At 42.5% G+C, this 16904-nt stretch overlaps 1 pseudogene; it reads left to right on the top strand.

The window, feature by feature from the left end:
- Window positions 1-7044: 7044 nt before the first annotated feature.
- On the top strand, window positions 7045-8008 carry LOC104877077 (annotated as a pseudogene).
- The last annotated feature ends 8896 nt before the right edge of the window (window positions 8009-16904 follow it).

The raw sequence follows: 16904 nt of genomic DNA, 5'->3' as shown, positions 1-16904 counted from the left end.
TCATCCCAGATCCCCACAGCTTGCCAGTGACACAGCGAGGACTAAACACTGTGACATACTGCTCCTCATTAAGGAGAGAGATTAATATTGGCTTTCCCACTGGAAATCCCCATTGGCCAACCCAGCTGCGTGCCCATTTCTAGGACCAATCCTGTCAGGGGACACAGGCCCACCTTCATGGGGGAGGTCTCCAATCCAAAAGGACCACTCACTGAACACTATACAGCAGCCAGAAGAAGGGTCTACAACAATGTCCAAAAACACGATGGGAGTCTCCCCAGCATACTGCATCTTGTATAAAAGCACATCCTCTATGATTTCATTTATATAAAAGTCAAAGCCAAGCAAAAGGATTCAGTATTTACAAGCTGAGATTGTGTTGGTCCCCCTAGGGATGGTCAGCAAGGAGGAGAGAGGACGGGCAGCAGGGTCAGTGGCAAAGTTCCTGTCATGACCGGTCAAGTTCAAGTTGCAACGATCTAGTGAGCCGCACACTCGTGCACTTTCCTACAAAGTGCACTTTTATTTTCACTTTCATTAACTTCATAACTTTTATTAAGTCTGTAGTATAAAAAATTAAAAATAGGAGAAAAGATTCACCCAAAGAATTTTATTTAGCCAGAGTGGCAAATGGATTTCTCAGAATGAATGCAGGGTCTGTGCCCCACATCCTAAGGGATAACTAGAATAATAATGAAAACCCAAGAATGAAGGGCATCTGTTTCAAATGGTTTTAATGAACATTTGTTCAAGTTTCACTCATTAGCATTATAAAGCAGCAGGAAGGGTCTGGAACACAGAAGTGCCCTGTACGGAGGCCAGCTTTTTCCAATTAGGCCACCTTGGGGATGGGGTGGACACTGGGCAGGTCGGGTGACAGAGCCGAGCTGATACCCCCTGTACCGGCCACATTCCTGTGAGCTCTGCTGCATTTTCTGGGTTATAGATGCTTTCTCAACCTTTCAACCCATGCTTGCAGCTTTACTAGATGTAAATATCTCACACATTTCTCAAATGTTATCTGAAATTTCAAAATTAAATATTATGACAAAAAGCACAGCCCAGCCACAGGACAAAGTACAGCTTTGTGTTCAGGATGCCCGGCAGCCCCCACCGAGGTCCCTGAGTGTGTGCTCTCCCTGCGCCCTGGCCCCCCGGCCCCCCGGGAGGAGCGTGGTTTAAATATTACAAGCCTTTTCATTTCCTCCAGGTTTTTGATGAGAGATTTGGGGCTGCGGCCACCAGGTGGATGCCTTGCTCTTGGCATTTACGAGCTCATGGTCTGACTTCCCAGGGAGAGGAGGGACTAGGAAGCAGGCGGACTTACTCTGGTTCCAATAAATCCCACAACTCCTTACTCATTAGGTACGTATCACACCATGGAGAAAGGTAAGATTTATTGGGTGCCTTTCACCGTGCCACACGCAGTGCAAGGCGCCCCCTGTGTGTGCCATAACTTACTTCTTCCAGCAACTCTGGCAGGGGTCTGATCACGATCATCCCTGCTCTAGGGCCAGGCAGCCCAGGATCCAGCGATCACATGACCTGCCCCAAGGCTGCAGGAGGGAAAGGACAAGGATTTGGGATGTGGACCCCGCCAGCCTGGTCCAGAGTGGTGCAGGTGTCTCACCTGATCAGCAGACCCACGTCCCTATTAAGCAGAGCTGGGGTCTGCACCCTTGCTTTCAAATCCAGAGACTCCACCATGCTGTTATTGAAACACACCTGATGTTTGCTTCGGTCCAAGTCCTGATCAGTGGGTGAAACGGGACAGAGACAGACAGACAGACAGACAGACACGCTCGCACTCAACAAAGGGACTCAAAAGGAGATAAAATGGCTGCATACAGGGTGACGACAAGGGTGTCACCGACTTGGCACTGGAGAAAAGCAGGTACCCAGAGGTGGAGCAAAAGATAAAGTCTGACACAGGAGGATAAATGAAAAGAATCTAGCTGGATGGAAATCCAGCATCTAGGGGGCATGTGAGGGGAAAGTGAACCACCCCTGGGTCACAGCACCCCACCTCCACCCCAGACCCGGCCCACGCACCCTCAGACAGAGGGAGGGAGGAAGCCGGCCCTTCAGTGACAGCTTCGCCGATGGAACAGAGTCACCATCGCTCCAACCTCCCCACCAGGTACAGCAAGTGAGACACAAGCAAGCTGGGCATTCAGAGAAGCCAAAAGCAGGAGAATGGGGCAGGACAAAATGCCAGGTCCCCGCGTCCTGAGAACAACAGTACCACAGCACATGTGGGTGGTGGGGCTGAGGGGAGAAAGGAGGCTTGCCCAACACAGAATAAAAATAAGTCTGGCAGAATTCGATGGAGAACTGGACAACCAGGAGTTGGGCCAACTACACCCCCATTGCTTCTCTCGAGATGGATGCAACTGGACCTTGAGATCAGGCCCAGAGCTCAGCAGAAGCAGGACACGGCTTTGCAGGGAGTGACAGCCCCCACTGCTTTGGGCAGCCAACTGCCTGGTCCACAGGAGCACAGTGCTTGGCTGTGGGCAATGAGACTGTGACTGCAGTGTAGACAGAGCTGTGTGGGCACTCGGGGTTAATGCTACAGTGACTGTGCGAGGGTTTGTCTGTTTGTGGTTTCTTTGCTTGATTGTTTGACTTGGGTCATCCTAGTTATGGAAGGTTTTTTTCTGTTTTCCTTTTTTCTGTATTTTTATTTTTGTTTCTTCTTCTTTATTGGTATTATTTTGTTATTTTACTTTACTTTCTTCTTCAGGGCTTTCCCCCTTTGACCTGATCCCTCTTTTAGCACTTCTCTTTTATTTATTTATTTTTTACTTTCTTCTCTCTCTATTCTTTTTATCTGCTCTCTCCCTCATTTTCTTGCCTTCCTGCCTCTCCCCTCTTCCTCTCCATCGATCTAACAGCATATATACTACATAACATGACCTTTGTAAGCACAACCAGGGCTACAACTTAAACAGTAGCATTCAAGGGCATATCCCAGTAATCCTTAACAAAATTGGGTTTCAATGGTCCAAACAAAGCAACTTATGAGTGCATTAACAGCTTCTGACAATCTCACAGTCCCCCTTGATCTCTAAATACAATTCCACCCACCTACATACCTCCTTCTACCTACACAAATGCTCTCTCAAACACCCCCCACACTAGCTTTACAACAATTACAAAATAATTCCAACAGAGTCCAACCTCCTATTTTTTACCTTCTGACATTTCTCTTAATTTTCCACCTTTTTCCCTTCCTTTTCCCCTTTCTTTCTCCTTTTCCCTACTCTCAACATCCTAGATGAACTGCAAACAGAAATATGATACATTCTGTAAGAGATATTTCAAAAAGTGTGAAATTATATAAACAAGTTTTAATGTTTGTGACTAATGTATGATTGGATAGCTGGATGCTGTTATAATCAGTAGAAATTCATCCCTTACAAAACAGTGACAGGGTCCAACCCGATTAAATCGAATAGGCTGACCTGATAAACAAAACCTCTTGATAAGTAAAGCCAAGAACACACCACTAGGAAACAGAACCTAACTAAATGAATTTTCATACCAATAACAAAATCTCTTTACTCTATCTGACCTCAACCCTCAGCACATGTATACACACACACACACACACACACACACACACACACACAGACGAACATGAGAAAACAAGGCAACAAAATGCCTCAGGAGAATCCCAACTTCTGAAGCAAATCCAAGGGGGCACGGATGGAGAGGAAATAAAACACCAAATAGCTGAGCTTCACAAAATGTTTTCAGAGGCAGCAAAGAAATTTGATAAGCTCAAAAATTATGTAACACAAAAGACAGTGGAACTAACTGATCAGTGTGAGTATGGAAGAAACAAAGACAAAAATTAGAAGCAAGGCTTAGAGAAGAGATGACCGAAAATGTCCAAAACATTAATGACAAATTTACAAAAGAAGCAGACTCCATGAAAAGGTGCAAAACAGAAACAGCAAAGATAAAAATTCTACTGAGTACATAAACAGCAGAAATGACCAATGTGAGGAAAAAGTTTCAGATATCAGGACAAAATCAAGTCACATGATGACATACTCAGAGAAACCTTACATGATAAAAGAGCAAAGAAAATTCCTCCAACAGCTACTAGACGAGGCTAAGAAGACTAAACTAAGGCTAACTGAAGTTAGAAATTAGAGGACAGCACACATGGAATTTAAAAATCTATTCATAGTAATCATAGCAGAAAACTCTCTAAGTATGGAAAAAGAATTCAACATGCAGGTAAGTGAGGTTTACAGAATGCCAACTAATTACAATGAAAAAAGAAGCACCCATCAGAGTCAAAATCCCAGAAGGCCAACACGAAGACAAAAATCTTAAAAGCCATTGGAGAAAAGTAAAAGATCACCTAAAAATGTAAACCTATTAGGATTACAGGAGACTTTTCAACACAAACTGTAAAGGCCAGAAGAGCTTTGAGTGAAGTTTTGAGCCCTAAAAGAAAACAACATCCAACCCAGACCAATATGTCCTACAAAACTGTCTTTCAAAATTGATGGAGAAATAAAGACATTGCATGAGAAAGAACATCTTAAGAAATTCGTGAACACTAAAACAGTACTCAAAAAAAAAAAAAAACTCAAAAATATCCTAGAGCAACAATGAACCCAAAAAAGGTCAAAAGTAGGATGGAATGTGTGGGGATCATGAGTATTGGTTGTAAGTATTGTTAACTTTAGTAACTCTATATGTGTTAAGTTTCTCCAGTTTAGCAGGTAGAGTGTTTCCTTTGTGGAATTCCTGAAAGTTACAGTTTCTTGTCTCTGACCTTTAGATGTGTGGTTGTCCGGGTTACTACTACTCACGGTGGGTTGTTTTGGTGAACCTGTTTGCTCTTTTCCTGTGTGACCTTTCAGTTACTATGGTAAACCCATCCCATAATAGTTTGTGGTTTTTTGCTTTAAAAGGCCGGTGCTTGCCGGCAATAAAGGCCGCCTTGATCAGACTCTTGTCTTGGCGTCCTTCCTTTCTCTCTGCCCCATCTCCACCCCGCTGCTCTTTCAGGTTTGAGGCACTGCTGGACAGTGCTCTGCGTTGCCGGCTCGCGACAGGAATGAATATACCAAGTAAGGTGAGTAGTTAAACAGAAAGAAAAATAAAGTATTTAACACCAGAAAAAGAATGCAAAGACAGGAATAAGTAATAACTCTCAATACGAATGGCCTTAATTCCCCCATTAAAAATGCAGAGTGGCAGATGGCTCAAAAACTACACTCAAGGGCCTGCTGCATTTAAGAAACTCACCTTTCAAAATAGAAATTTATAGGCTGAAAATCAAAGGATGGAAAACAATGTTCCAAGCACCACAACCCTGAAAGCAAGCAGGGGTAGCAATTTTATTCTCAAAGTAAACTTTAAGCTAAAACTGTAAGCAAAGACAATGAAGGTCTCTGTATTAGCTAAGAGAACAATTCCACAGGTAGTGATAACAATTATAAACATATATGCACCAAATATCAGTGCACCCAACTTCAGAAAACAAACACTACTAAACATAAAAGATCCAATAAACACTAACACAAGTATCGTGGGTGGCCTCAGTATTCTACGTTCACAAATAGACTGACGAAAGAAAATATTAGCAAGGAAATATCAGAGCTGAACCATACTTCAAACAAATGGATGTAGTACATACCTACAGTGTTCTGCCCTCTACAACAGAATACACATTCTTTTCAGTAGCATAGAGAATTGTTTCCAAAATAGATAGTACATCAGTCCACAAGGTCTGCTTGAGTAAGTACAAAAGAATTGAAACCATCCCATGAATTCTATCAGATCGGGGCACTGAAACTAGAAATCAATTAAAAAAGAAACCACAGCTGGGGATTTAGCTCAGTGGTTCGGTGGCCTGCCTTGCAAGTGCAAGGACCCAAGTTCAATCCCCAGTACCAAAAAAATTAAAAAATAAATTAATTCACTCATTAATTTAAAAAAAAAGAAAGAAAACACATACAGTGATACCTCAGTCATTGAACAGTTCCAAGGTTGAACGTTCCAGTACTTGAACAGCAAAGTTCAAGAAAGATTTGCTTGATATCTGTTGTTTGTTTGTTTGGTACCAGGGATCGAACTCAGGACCTTTTGCTTGTGAGGCAGGCAACAGAACCACTGAGCTAAATCCTGGCCCTCTGCTTGGTATTTGTAACTTTGCTCAACAGTTGAAGTGAAAAGCCAACCTGAAAAACGCTGTCTGGGCCAGGAGTGAGTCACGTGTCACCTCTCACAGTGGACACAATAGGCAATGCTTCAGTCTAAGTGCAGCCCTCACCCAGACAACATACAATGCTCGTGTTAGTGTGTTACAACATTCATTTTTTTGCACCTTATTTGCTTAAAATATCATAACCATTACTCCAAAGAAAGTTAGTGATACCAACAATAAAACTAAGAAAACTGTGAGACAATTATAGAAAAGAAATCATTGCAAAATGTATTAAAGTCCTGGAAAAAAATGAATTCATAAATGTAATTTTTGGGCCTCAGAACCAATTACTTGATTTTCCATTATTTCTAGCAGAAAACATAGTCAGGAATGGTGGCACATACCTGTTATCCCAGCACAAGGGAAGCTGAGGCAGGAAGACCACTACAAATTCAAACCAATCTAGACTGCCTAGTGAGATCTTGTCTCAAAAAATCAAAAAACAAACAACAACAAATATATGTATGCTAGGTCCTGAAACTTTTCGGTGTTTGAACACAAATTCAGAACAAATAAAGTTCAACAACCAAAAAGTATCACTGTATACTTTACAAACACTTAGACATTAAATAAGACATTTCTGAACATTCAATGGGTCACAGAAGAAATAAAGGAAAAAAAATAATTCCTAGAGTCAGCTACTCCAGTACAACACACAGAACCTATTGGACACAATGAAATCCGTTCAAAGAGAGAAGTTTATAGGTGGGGATATTCACATTTGAAAAACAGTGAGGTCAAATAAATAACCTAATGACGCACCTCGAGATATTAGAAGAGCTCTTCTTCCAGATGAATACGTTTCCAGCATGCACAGCGCTTCTCCTGCTACTCCAGCCCCTGCCCCAGACCTGACTCTTGCCCCAGCCTCAGCCCCAACTCCTTCGTCCACACCCGCTCTAACATCAGCCTCATCATCAGACCAACAACAGCCACACCAGCAGCTCCGGGCCAGGCCTGGGTCTTGGGCCCAGCACAGACTCCAGCACCTGCCCTACCAGTCCGGCTCTCCCAGGGCCCTTCCCTCACAGCCTTGTCCCATCATTTTGGTTTCCATCCTGGACAGCTACAAGCAATGCAACAAGGGTGCTGCCTGAAGTATTGGAACCTTGCTCAGAACTGTGAGAAGCACTCAGTGGAGGTCACTGATTGCTTGTGCAATGAATGAATCAGAAGATGAGGAGGATGTTGACATGGAATATGCTGAGAACACTTATCAAGTGCACGAAAATGCTCCTCCAGATGCGCTCATCCCGGGCCAGTATGCACAGGCCATGACATCACAGAGCGCCCTGCAGATGCATGAGTACTACCGCCCAGAGGCCCCTGGCCCCATTTACCTTGTGGTGGACAGGAGTCTCTTGAGTGGATGCTTGAGCATCAAGGCCCATGTCAGCAGTTTAGTGGCTGTCCCAGGAAGGGCCATGGGAGTGATGTTCACACCGTTGACAGTGAACTATGACACTGAGTGTGTTGGAGTTGACCTGATCATGAAGACCTGTTTTAGCCCCAGTGGGGTGATCTGACTCTCGAGTGACTTGCAGCAAGTTGGGGGAGCATCGGCTGGCAAGCAGGATGCCCTCAACACAGTGTTGCCATACGCGGAGGATGTGCTATCTGGAAAGGTGTCAGCTGACTGAACCAGGGCCGCTTCTTGATGAGCCAGGATAACCAAGTACTCAAGAGAGTTCTGGGGACTTTGAGACTGTGCTCAGAGGCAGCAACAACGACCTGTGGATGGTGACGTAGCTGGCCCAATGTGGAAACCTATGAGTGCACCCCAGCCAGCACTCATGCCAGTCTGAGTCTCAACTGTAGGTCCTAGTGCAAAATGGAGGGAAAATGGTTTATGGTCTTGAGTCACAAAGTAAGTCATCTGCATGTGACTCTAAATAAACATAGTCTACCTTTTGTGAATGGAAAAAAAAAAAAGATACTAGAAGAGAGAGACAACAACAGCCCAAACCAACCCCAGTACAAGGAAGAAAATCAAGAAGATCAGGGGCAAATCAATAAAATTGAGACTAAAAACAAAACAAAACAAAAAAACCAAGAATCAATCCATCACAGCTGGTTCTGTGAAAGAATAAAAAACATAGACAAGCCTTTAGCCAATCTTCCCCAAAGAAGGAAAGAAAAGACCCACATAAACAGAATAGAAAAAGGCAAAATTCACAATGGACAGCACTGAAATCCAGAAGATCATTAGTAACTAGTATGAAAAATTGCAGAATCTTGGGCCAGGGATTTAGCTCAGTGGTTCAGAGGCCCCGAGTTCAATCGCTGGTATCCCCCGCAAAAAAAACCTGTAGAATCTTGAAGAAATGGAAAGATTCCTAGACATACATGAATTAACAAAACTGAATCAAGAAAACATAAAAACAATCTAGTAACAAGTTATGAAACTGAGGCAGTTAGAAAAAAAACAAACCTACCATCTAGAAAGCATAGGGCTTGATGGATTCACCACTGAATTCTACAAGACCTTCAAAAACAATCTAATGCCAATACTTCTCAAACTCTTTAATGACATTTGGAAGGAATACTTCCGAAATCATTCCTGAGGCTAGCATTACCCTGACTCCAAAACCAGATGAGGGCCCAATTTTAAAAAGCAGGAGAAAACTAAAGGCCAGTTTCTTTAATGGATATAGATGCAAAAATTCTCAATAAGATACTAGCAAATAGAATGAAACAAATCATTAAAAGATCATATATCACCACCAAGTAGGTGCCACCCCAGGGATGCAAATATACTTTCACATATGTATATCAATAAATGTAATACACCATAAAGAGAAGCAAGGACAAAAATCACATGATCATCTCAACAGATGCAGAAAAACTCTGACAAAATCCAGCACCCATTCACGATAAAAAAAAAAAACTAAAGAAAAAAGGTATGGAAAGACATTATCACAACCTGATAAAAGTCTTTCATGACAAACCTACTGCCAACATCATATTAAATAGAAAAGCTGACAGCTTTCCTTCTGCAATAAGGAACAAGAAAGTATATTCACTGTCACCACTGCTGCCCAATATAGTACTTGAAACATTAGCCAGAGTAATCAAGCAAGAGAAAGAAACAAAATGGATACACACAGGAAAGGAAGAAGTCAAATTATCATTATTTGCAGATGATGTGACCCTTTTCATTGAAGACCTTAAAAAATTCATCGAGACTTCTAGAATTACTAACCAAATTCAGCAACATAGCAGGATACAAAATCAAAACACAAAAATCAATAGCATTTCTGTACACCAATGATGAACTCACCAAAAAGTAAAGTAGAAATTCAACACCATTCACAATGCATCAAGAAAAAATCACTTGGGAATTAACCTAACAAAAGTGAAAGATCTTTACAATGAAGATGACAGTACTCTAAAAAAGGAGATCAAAGAGGACATGAGAAAATGAAAAGATACCAGGTGTCCCCTGTTCCTGGATAGGCAGAACCAAAATACTTTAGTCAAAATGCATACTTCTGAAACTGATGTACAGATGTAATGCAACTCCAATCAAAATACCAACAGCATTCCTCACAGAACTAAAAGAGGAAACAACTCTAAAATTCATATAGAACACAAGGTGACCCAGAAGAGCAAAAGCAATTCTGGGTAACAAGAGCAAAGAAAGAGGCATCACAATTTGGATTCAAGTTATATCACAAAGTCAACAATAAAAAAACAGCATGGTACTGCCACAAAAACAGACATGTGGATCAATGGAACAGAACAGATGATACAGAAAGAACCCCAGGCACATTCACTTATCTGATCTTTGAGAAAGGCACCAAAAACTTTCACTGGGGAAGATACCCTCTTTAATAAAGGGTGCTGGGAAAACTGGCTGTCCGTAAGCAGAAAAGTGAATCTAGACCCATATCATCATGTACTAAAGTCTAAATAGATCTAAGAACTAAATATTAAATAGCAACATTTAATCTAAGAAAAGATAAGACAGATACTCTCAAAGACACAGATGTAGACAAGGATTTTCTGAACAAAACCTCATTTATACAAGAAATAACATCAAGGACCAACAAGTAGGACTATATCCAATTTAAAAACCTCTACATAGCAAAAGAAATACCAACAGAGTGAGGAGACAGCCCACAGAATGGGAAAAAGGTTTTGCCAACCACACCTCCAGCCGAGGACTAATAGCTAGAATATATAAAGAAGAAAATATTAGACCCCCCAAATAAAAAGACTCAGTCGAAAAATGGGCAATTGAAATGACTAAACACTTCCTAAAAGAAGAAATACAAATGGCCAGTAAATACATGAAAACATACTCAGCATCACTGGCCATTAGAGAAATGCAAATCAAAACAACACTGAGATTTCATTTTATTCCAGAAAGAATGGCTGGTATCAAGATAACACATAACAAATGCTGGAAAGGCTTCCAGGAAAAAGAAACACTTCACATTTTTATTGGGAATATAAACTAGCATTACCACCATGGATATCAGTATGGAGAGTCCTCAAAAAACTAAAACCAGAATACCTTTGACCCAGCTATTCTCCTTCTAGGTATCTTCCCAAAAGAGTTAAAGACATCATACTATAATGATCCACGCATACCCATGATTGTAGCAGCACAACTCATAACAGCTAAATTTTGGAAGCAGCCTATAGGTCCATCAACTGATGAATGGATAAAGAAAATGTGGTATTTACACACAGTGGAGTACTACTCTGCTATGAAGAAGGATACATTTGAGGCATTTGTAAGAACGGGATCACCTTGAAACCCTAATGTTAAGTGAAATAAATCAAACACACAAGCTCAGATATCACAATTTCTCTTAGACGAGAAATCCAAAGCATAAATAATTAAAGAGCAAAATAAAAGATAGATAATAGGAAACAGAGAGTTCAATCTTTTGCAAATGGGAAGTTGACTGACCAAGAGATAGAGGGAAGAGGGAGGGCAGGGAATAGAAGGGGATGTAAAAGAATTAAGATGCATTATGTACATGGACCAACTCTCCATAATTAATAAACCATTATGTACTTCAAACCTGTGCTACTACTAATAAAAACATTTTTTAAAGAAGAAAGAAATCACTATTTGAGAGACAGGCCTATTCTAATGCCAGGGCCTTGGTGGTCCAGGGTGAACTGCGATGGGGACCCACATGAGGGGCCTCTAAGCAGAGTGGCTGGGCTTGGACTTTACCAACCATGTGCATGAAAAACCACAAAGCTGCAGCACAGGGAGGCCCAGGCTTGGTTAGTGTACATCTGGATTTTCCCCCAAATGTTCATGTGCTGAAGGCTCAATCCACAATTCAGCAATGTTCGGAGGTGGGTTTTTGGAAGGTGATAGGGAATTCATGATTTGATGGTATTATTGGAAGGTAATAGAAACTTAGGGTGTGGGACTCAGGTGCCAGGATGCTTCTGCCTCACCACGAGACTAAAAGCAACAGAATCAGGATCTATGGACTAAACCCACTGAAATCATAAGCCCAAACAAGTTTTTCCTTGTTTAAGTTATTTTCAGGTATTTTGTCATAACAAAGTAAAGGGGACTGACACACAAAGTGGGAGAATCACTTACACTGTGAGAGGATACGCTGTCTGGTGAGGGCCTCTCAGCCTCATTATGCAAAGACACGAGTCCCATGTGACAGCAAGACTGACTTTGTGCCTGAATCTCCAGGTGCTGGCAGCCTGTGATGCTCAGGACAGACAATACTGGGTCTGGGCTGTGTCTAGGGCCGGTCTAGGATGATAATCAGTCCTTCTCCAGGCCCATATGGTGCCACCGGAGCTCTGACTTCAGAGGTGAGATTAGGAGGGCCAGGACCAGGCTATGCAAGCCTGGCTTGGTTATCTTGCGAGAGGAAAAGGCAACTCCAAATCTCCTTAGTAGGTAGATGGCAGATCAAGTACTACTAAGTTGATCATTAAGACAGATACAACCTAGGTTGGAGAAGGACAGTTATATTTATAAATAGACAACTCCAAATGGACTGATGAGCCTGTGTACCCCCTCATCCAGCCCCGGGAGGGGGAACAGAAGCCCTGCCCTCCAGGTTCACACAAAGGCCACAGGCTCTGCTGCCAGGCGGGCTGGCATGAAAACACAGCTGGTCTCCCCAGAAATGAAGGGCCTCAGGGAGTAATGGGGAACAAACAGGAAATACTGCTTGCATCTGTGAAGAGCAGCTTCAGAGACAGAGAGGCCATAGTCTGCAAGGCCCACCAAGCTGCCTGCTCTCCTCCTGCCATCTTGGTCATCAATCCTGGGCTGCAAACTGACTCCAGAAACCGTGGTAGGAGGGGCTGAAGGATCTGCCACCCCTGGACAAGTATCTTTCTTTCCTTGACATCCACAATGGCTCAAAGCCGTTCCCCTACATCCCCAATAAAATGGGAGTCTCCTAGAAGTAAAGGGATTCACTTCCCCTATCTGGGACTCCCCACACCCATTCCAAGGGAATGTGTTACACTTTCGACACCCAGACAGCCTGTTGCACACCCACCCGGGGAGAGGGTCATGGTTTCCAGTAGTGAAGTTAGAGCCTAAAGACACAAGTACTGGTTTAACCCTGCCCTGGCTTCTTGCCGCATTTAGAATGAGATTTAGAGAAATAAAAACACCTAGAAACAATCAGATCACTGCCTTAGATTCCTCAGCTATTACTTATCACTGCCTAAGAACAGCAAATGAATATCGTGCTAGCTCCGAGCCACTCAAAGTGTGGTCCGTGGGCCCGCACATGGGCCTCACCTGGGAGTCAAGCTCAGGCCCTGCCCAGGCTTACAATTGGCAGAATTCTATTTTTACAAGCGCTCACGTGGTTTGTGCACACATCAGACTTTGAGAAGGGCTGCTCTAACTCACCCAGAGGTCCTTTTCACTGGCCGCTGCTTTACCGGACCAACACCATCCATTCTGACAGATGTAAGAACTCCCAGAGGCTACGGATCAACACTGACCGTCCTCTGGTTCCTGCCAGGGGCCTGGCCATTTCCTGTGCACCACTGAAGGTCCCACCCGCCTTTCTACTTTCCTTCATTCTTATTGTCTCCCTAGTATCTCCTCTCCTACTCGTGAATGTCATCCTAGTCTCTCTGATTTCGACCCCCACCTTAGTAACCTTCAGCTTTGCCCTCTCCCCTCTTACTCCATGATGTCCCGTCTCCCTGGAGCCCGGTTAATGTGTCATCGATTCCCTCTTCACCTCACTGTACTTGCCTCACATGACCCAGACTCCATAGCCCTCCTCTTCCTAATTTGTATAATTGTAAGAACCACAGATATTAAGACCCTATTTAACATGGTTAATCAATCGCCTGAAGGAAAATGTCAAAATGTCCTTAAATGCGGTCATCTTGGAAAATCTAGTCTACCTGATCCCTTTACAAATATTCAATAAGTGGTCGTTGAATGAGTGAACGAGAACAGATTTTTCCTAGTACAGTGGCGCGTACTGTGTCGCTCTACGAACGGTAAACACTGAATTCTGAAATGAGACGATGTAGGTTAAGACCCAGTGAGAGCAGCAACTGAGAAGTTAAGCTCCTACCCCAAGGAAACCATGTGAAGCGACGCCGGCGGAGGCCTGTGGTTGCCCTGCTGTCAGGCTCACACACACCTCTGCAAGGAGCGCGCTGGCTCCAGGCTCCATTTCCCGAGCTGATTAGAGCTCCGGCAACCTCTGACCCACCTCTTAAAGCAGACACTGCCAAGCAGTGCAGAGAGGGCTTGCTGCCGCGGGAGAAGATCCGTGGGACACGGCGGCAAGGGGAGGGGGCACACGGAAGACACCAACAGTGCAATCGTGAAGTTCTCTCTGCCAGTGTCCCCCACCTTCCCTTCAGCGGAATCTGCCATTCAGCTGGTTTGCAGCTTAAAATGGTTACAGCTGTCTGTAACCATGACCCTGTAGACGAAGCTTTTGTTCGGGGGCTGCGTGATACGGTTACTACACGGGGAGGAAGGGAACTGCTGAAAGTGAGGGTCATGGAGGCTCAGGCCCGTCTCCCTGCTCTGGACTAAGCCCCACTTCCGGCCTGGGGAGACGACTGAGATGGATCATTACGCCTTCTAAATAGTACCTTGGAACAAGGGGCTGTCTGATCAGCTTGAACAGTCTCGTGGAAAAGAGAAAAACCACAGAAAGTCTCCAAGAGCAAGTAGACACGAATATCAGATTTTCAAAATCACTAACGTCTTAATAAAATAATGAAGTGGAAAGTACTTGCCTCACCTTTAAAAAAAAAATTCTAAACAATATCGTAAAGATTTTGTCTTAGCTTAGTGGCAGATCTCCTGGAAATAACCAATAAACAAAATATCTTGGTATTTTGTCATTGGAAATGCAGCTAGGAAAAAAATAATAATAAAAAAATAAATAAAACCAAGCAGCTTTAGCATTCAGCCACTGGCTAGTCTCTGGTTTTGATTATAAATACAAGCAGTTTCGAAGGTCTGTTTTTCCAATACCCTGTGCAGCCAAAGCTGGGACTGGGTGCCCTTGCGGAGTTTGCTTTAAGAGGGAGGCCCCATGGCGAAAGACCAGTGCATCTTACCTGAAACCAACTGCTAGCAAATGGAGCTGCTGGCTAATTAGTGTGAAATTGTTTCCATTAAAACCTTAATGGATTCAAATCAGCTAAATTAACAGCCAGAGAAACAGCCACAATGAAATTACTCTCCAGTGTTTCTAATTAAGTGGAAACCTTGGGTGCGGTAACCACCAACATCGCAAATGAGGGATCTCTGCCAGAGACAAACTCCTTCATTTCTTCTGAAACTATCAACAGTCTTTGCTAACAGAAGTAGTTAACCGATGTATGCACAAAAATAAAGTTAAGCAAGCCACTTTAAACCATTAATTGATTCGATGAAACATTTCTTGCCCAAGGCTGTGAGAATTACAGGTAAGACTTAAAATATGGACCAAGCAAACCTTCATACAGAGGGAATCAGCATGTTTTTTGCTTCTGTTTTGCATTCCCAACACACTTGAGGAATCATTTGCCTTCTGAAATAAAAGAGAAAAACCGTCCAACCAGCCCTTTGGTTCCTCTGCTATTGTTGGTAGTTTTGGGTTACTGAGGTCAAAGTAACCGTGATATCAACGCTTACAGAGCAGTTTACCAAGACTCTGAAGTCCTCCACCCTCTAGGAGAAGCATTATCTCTAGGGAAAAAGGATAGACCCCCTTCCACGAATAGCCCGAGAGTCCATTAGGAGGCTGTCAGCAGACTAAACTGCAGAGCTAATCTGGGACTTGGGGGCTCTAGGAAGGCTCCGACACCCCTAAACTCATCACTTTCTCTGGTACCTGTCGACATTTGGGTTATTATAGCTTCCTGGTCTTTCACGGGGGGAGGCTGAGATTCCCATCAAAGATCCTCTTGAGCAGAGACACTTGTCTATAATTATCTGTGAAGGACTTAGCAAGCCCTCGGGTGCAGAAATCTAAAAAGTGTGAGGGACATTCCTGAATCTGATCTTGCCAGCCAGCCCATACCACTGCCCATCTCTGAGTCTGACTTTGTTTATTTGCTTTATACTAACAATTCAATGGCAAAGATTTGAATCCAGAGTTCAAATTCATTTTTATGGATCCTAAGTTTTCACTCTTGCACCTACTTTTTCCAAAATTAAAAAAAATAATAATCTTAATATTCCATAGAAAAATTCAACACAGGATGAGATTGGATTAATCACTGGATAACAAAAAAAATGGCATATAAGTACAGGGAATATTAGCTAGATAAAGGCTACATCAATATTTACACAAGTACCAGATGGTTGTCACAGCAGCTACAGATAGTACATAACATAGAAGATGAGAAAAAAATTAAAAATTTAATGTTCTAGAACACTAGTGTCCCAAAGGAAATCTAACGTTATGATGAGGTCTGGCCTAGCCAAATTGTTTTGTTCTATGAAGGGATGTAGAACCACTCAGAATATTTTTTTCAATAATCGAAAAATGTACCGTTATATGAATTTTCAAAATTTTAAATGTTGCTTTAAAAATGGTGTAGCACCCACCCCTTTCACTGAAACATCTGGAGGACAGAGGGCCAGTCTGCAATCTCTTTTTATACTATTCATTTAACACCTGCAGTATTCCCAAAGTGAACAAATCAGATTAAAATATTCAGTAGCTAATTACTTCCCTGTCTACTACAAAACTCTAGAAACTAAGTCACAACATTTTAAGCGGTAAGCAGTGATTCACCGTGCATAAGTACGAATCAGGGATAAAATTACTAAGCAGAACAATCTTTTACCTCGTATTCAAGGTATAAATATTACAGTCAAAGCTCCAGGGTTAACTGAGAACAGCTCCTGAATTATATCTTCTATGCTGTTATAGTCTAAGTCCAAATGAGACTAGTTACTGGTCAGCAATACAATTATTGAGTAAAAAAATTCCTTATGATTCTTACTCATGAAGGAAAAAACCAAACATTCCTTCAAAGTACAGAATAAAAGTGCATCGTTTTCTCTCTTTAAATTAAAATAGGTACTACAGAGCAACCAAAGTCAAATTTGCATTTCACTATACAACAAAAATTACCAACAGGCCAGGGATTTAGCTCAGTGGTTCCCCCACCTACCTCACGAGCACAAGGACCCGAGTTCAAAACCCGGTACCAAAAAAAAAAAAAAAAAAAACCA

This window comes from Fukomys damarensis, unplaced genomic scaffold (genome assembly GCF_012274545.1).
Source record: "Fukomys damarensis isolate Sample0158 unplaced genomic scaffold, DMR_v1.0_HiC HiC_scaffold_2, whole genome shotgun sequence".
Classification (NCBI taxonomy): Eukaryota; Metazoa; Chordata; class Mammalia; order Rodentia; family Bathyergidae; genus Fukomys; species Fukomys damarensis.
This window is presented reverse-complemented; position numbering and strand designations above follow the sequence as displayed.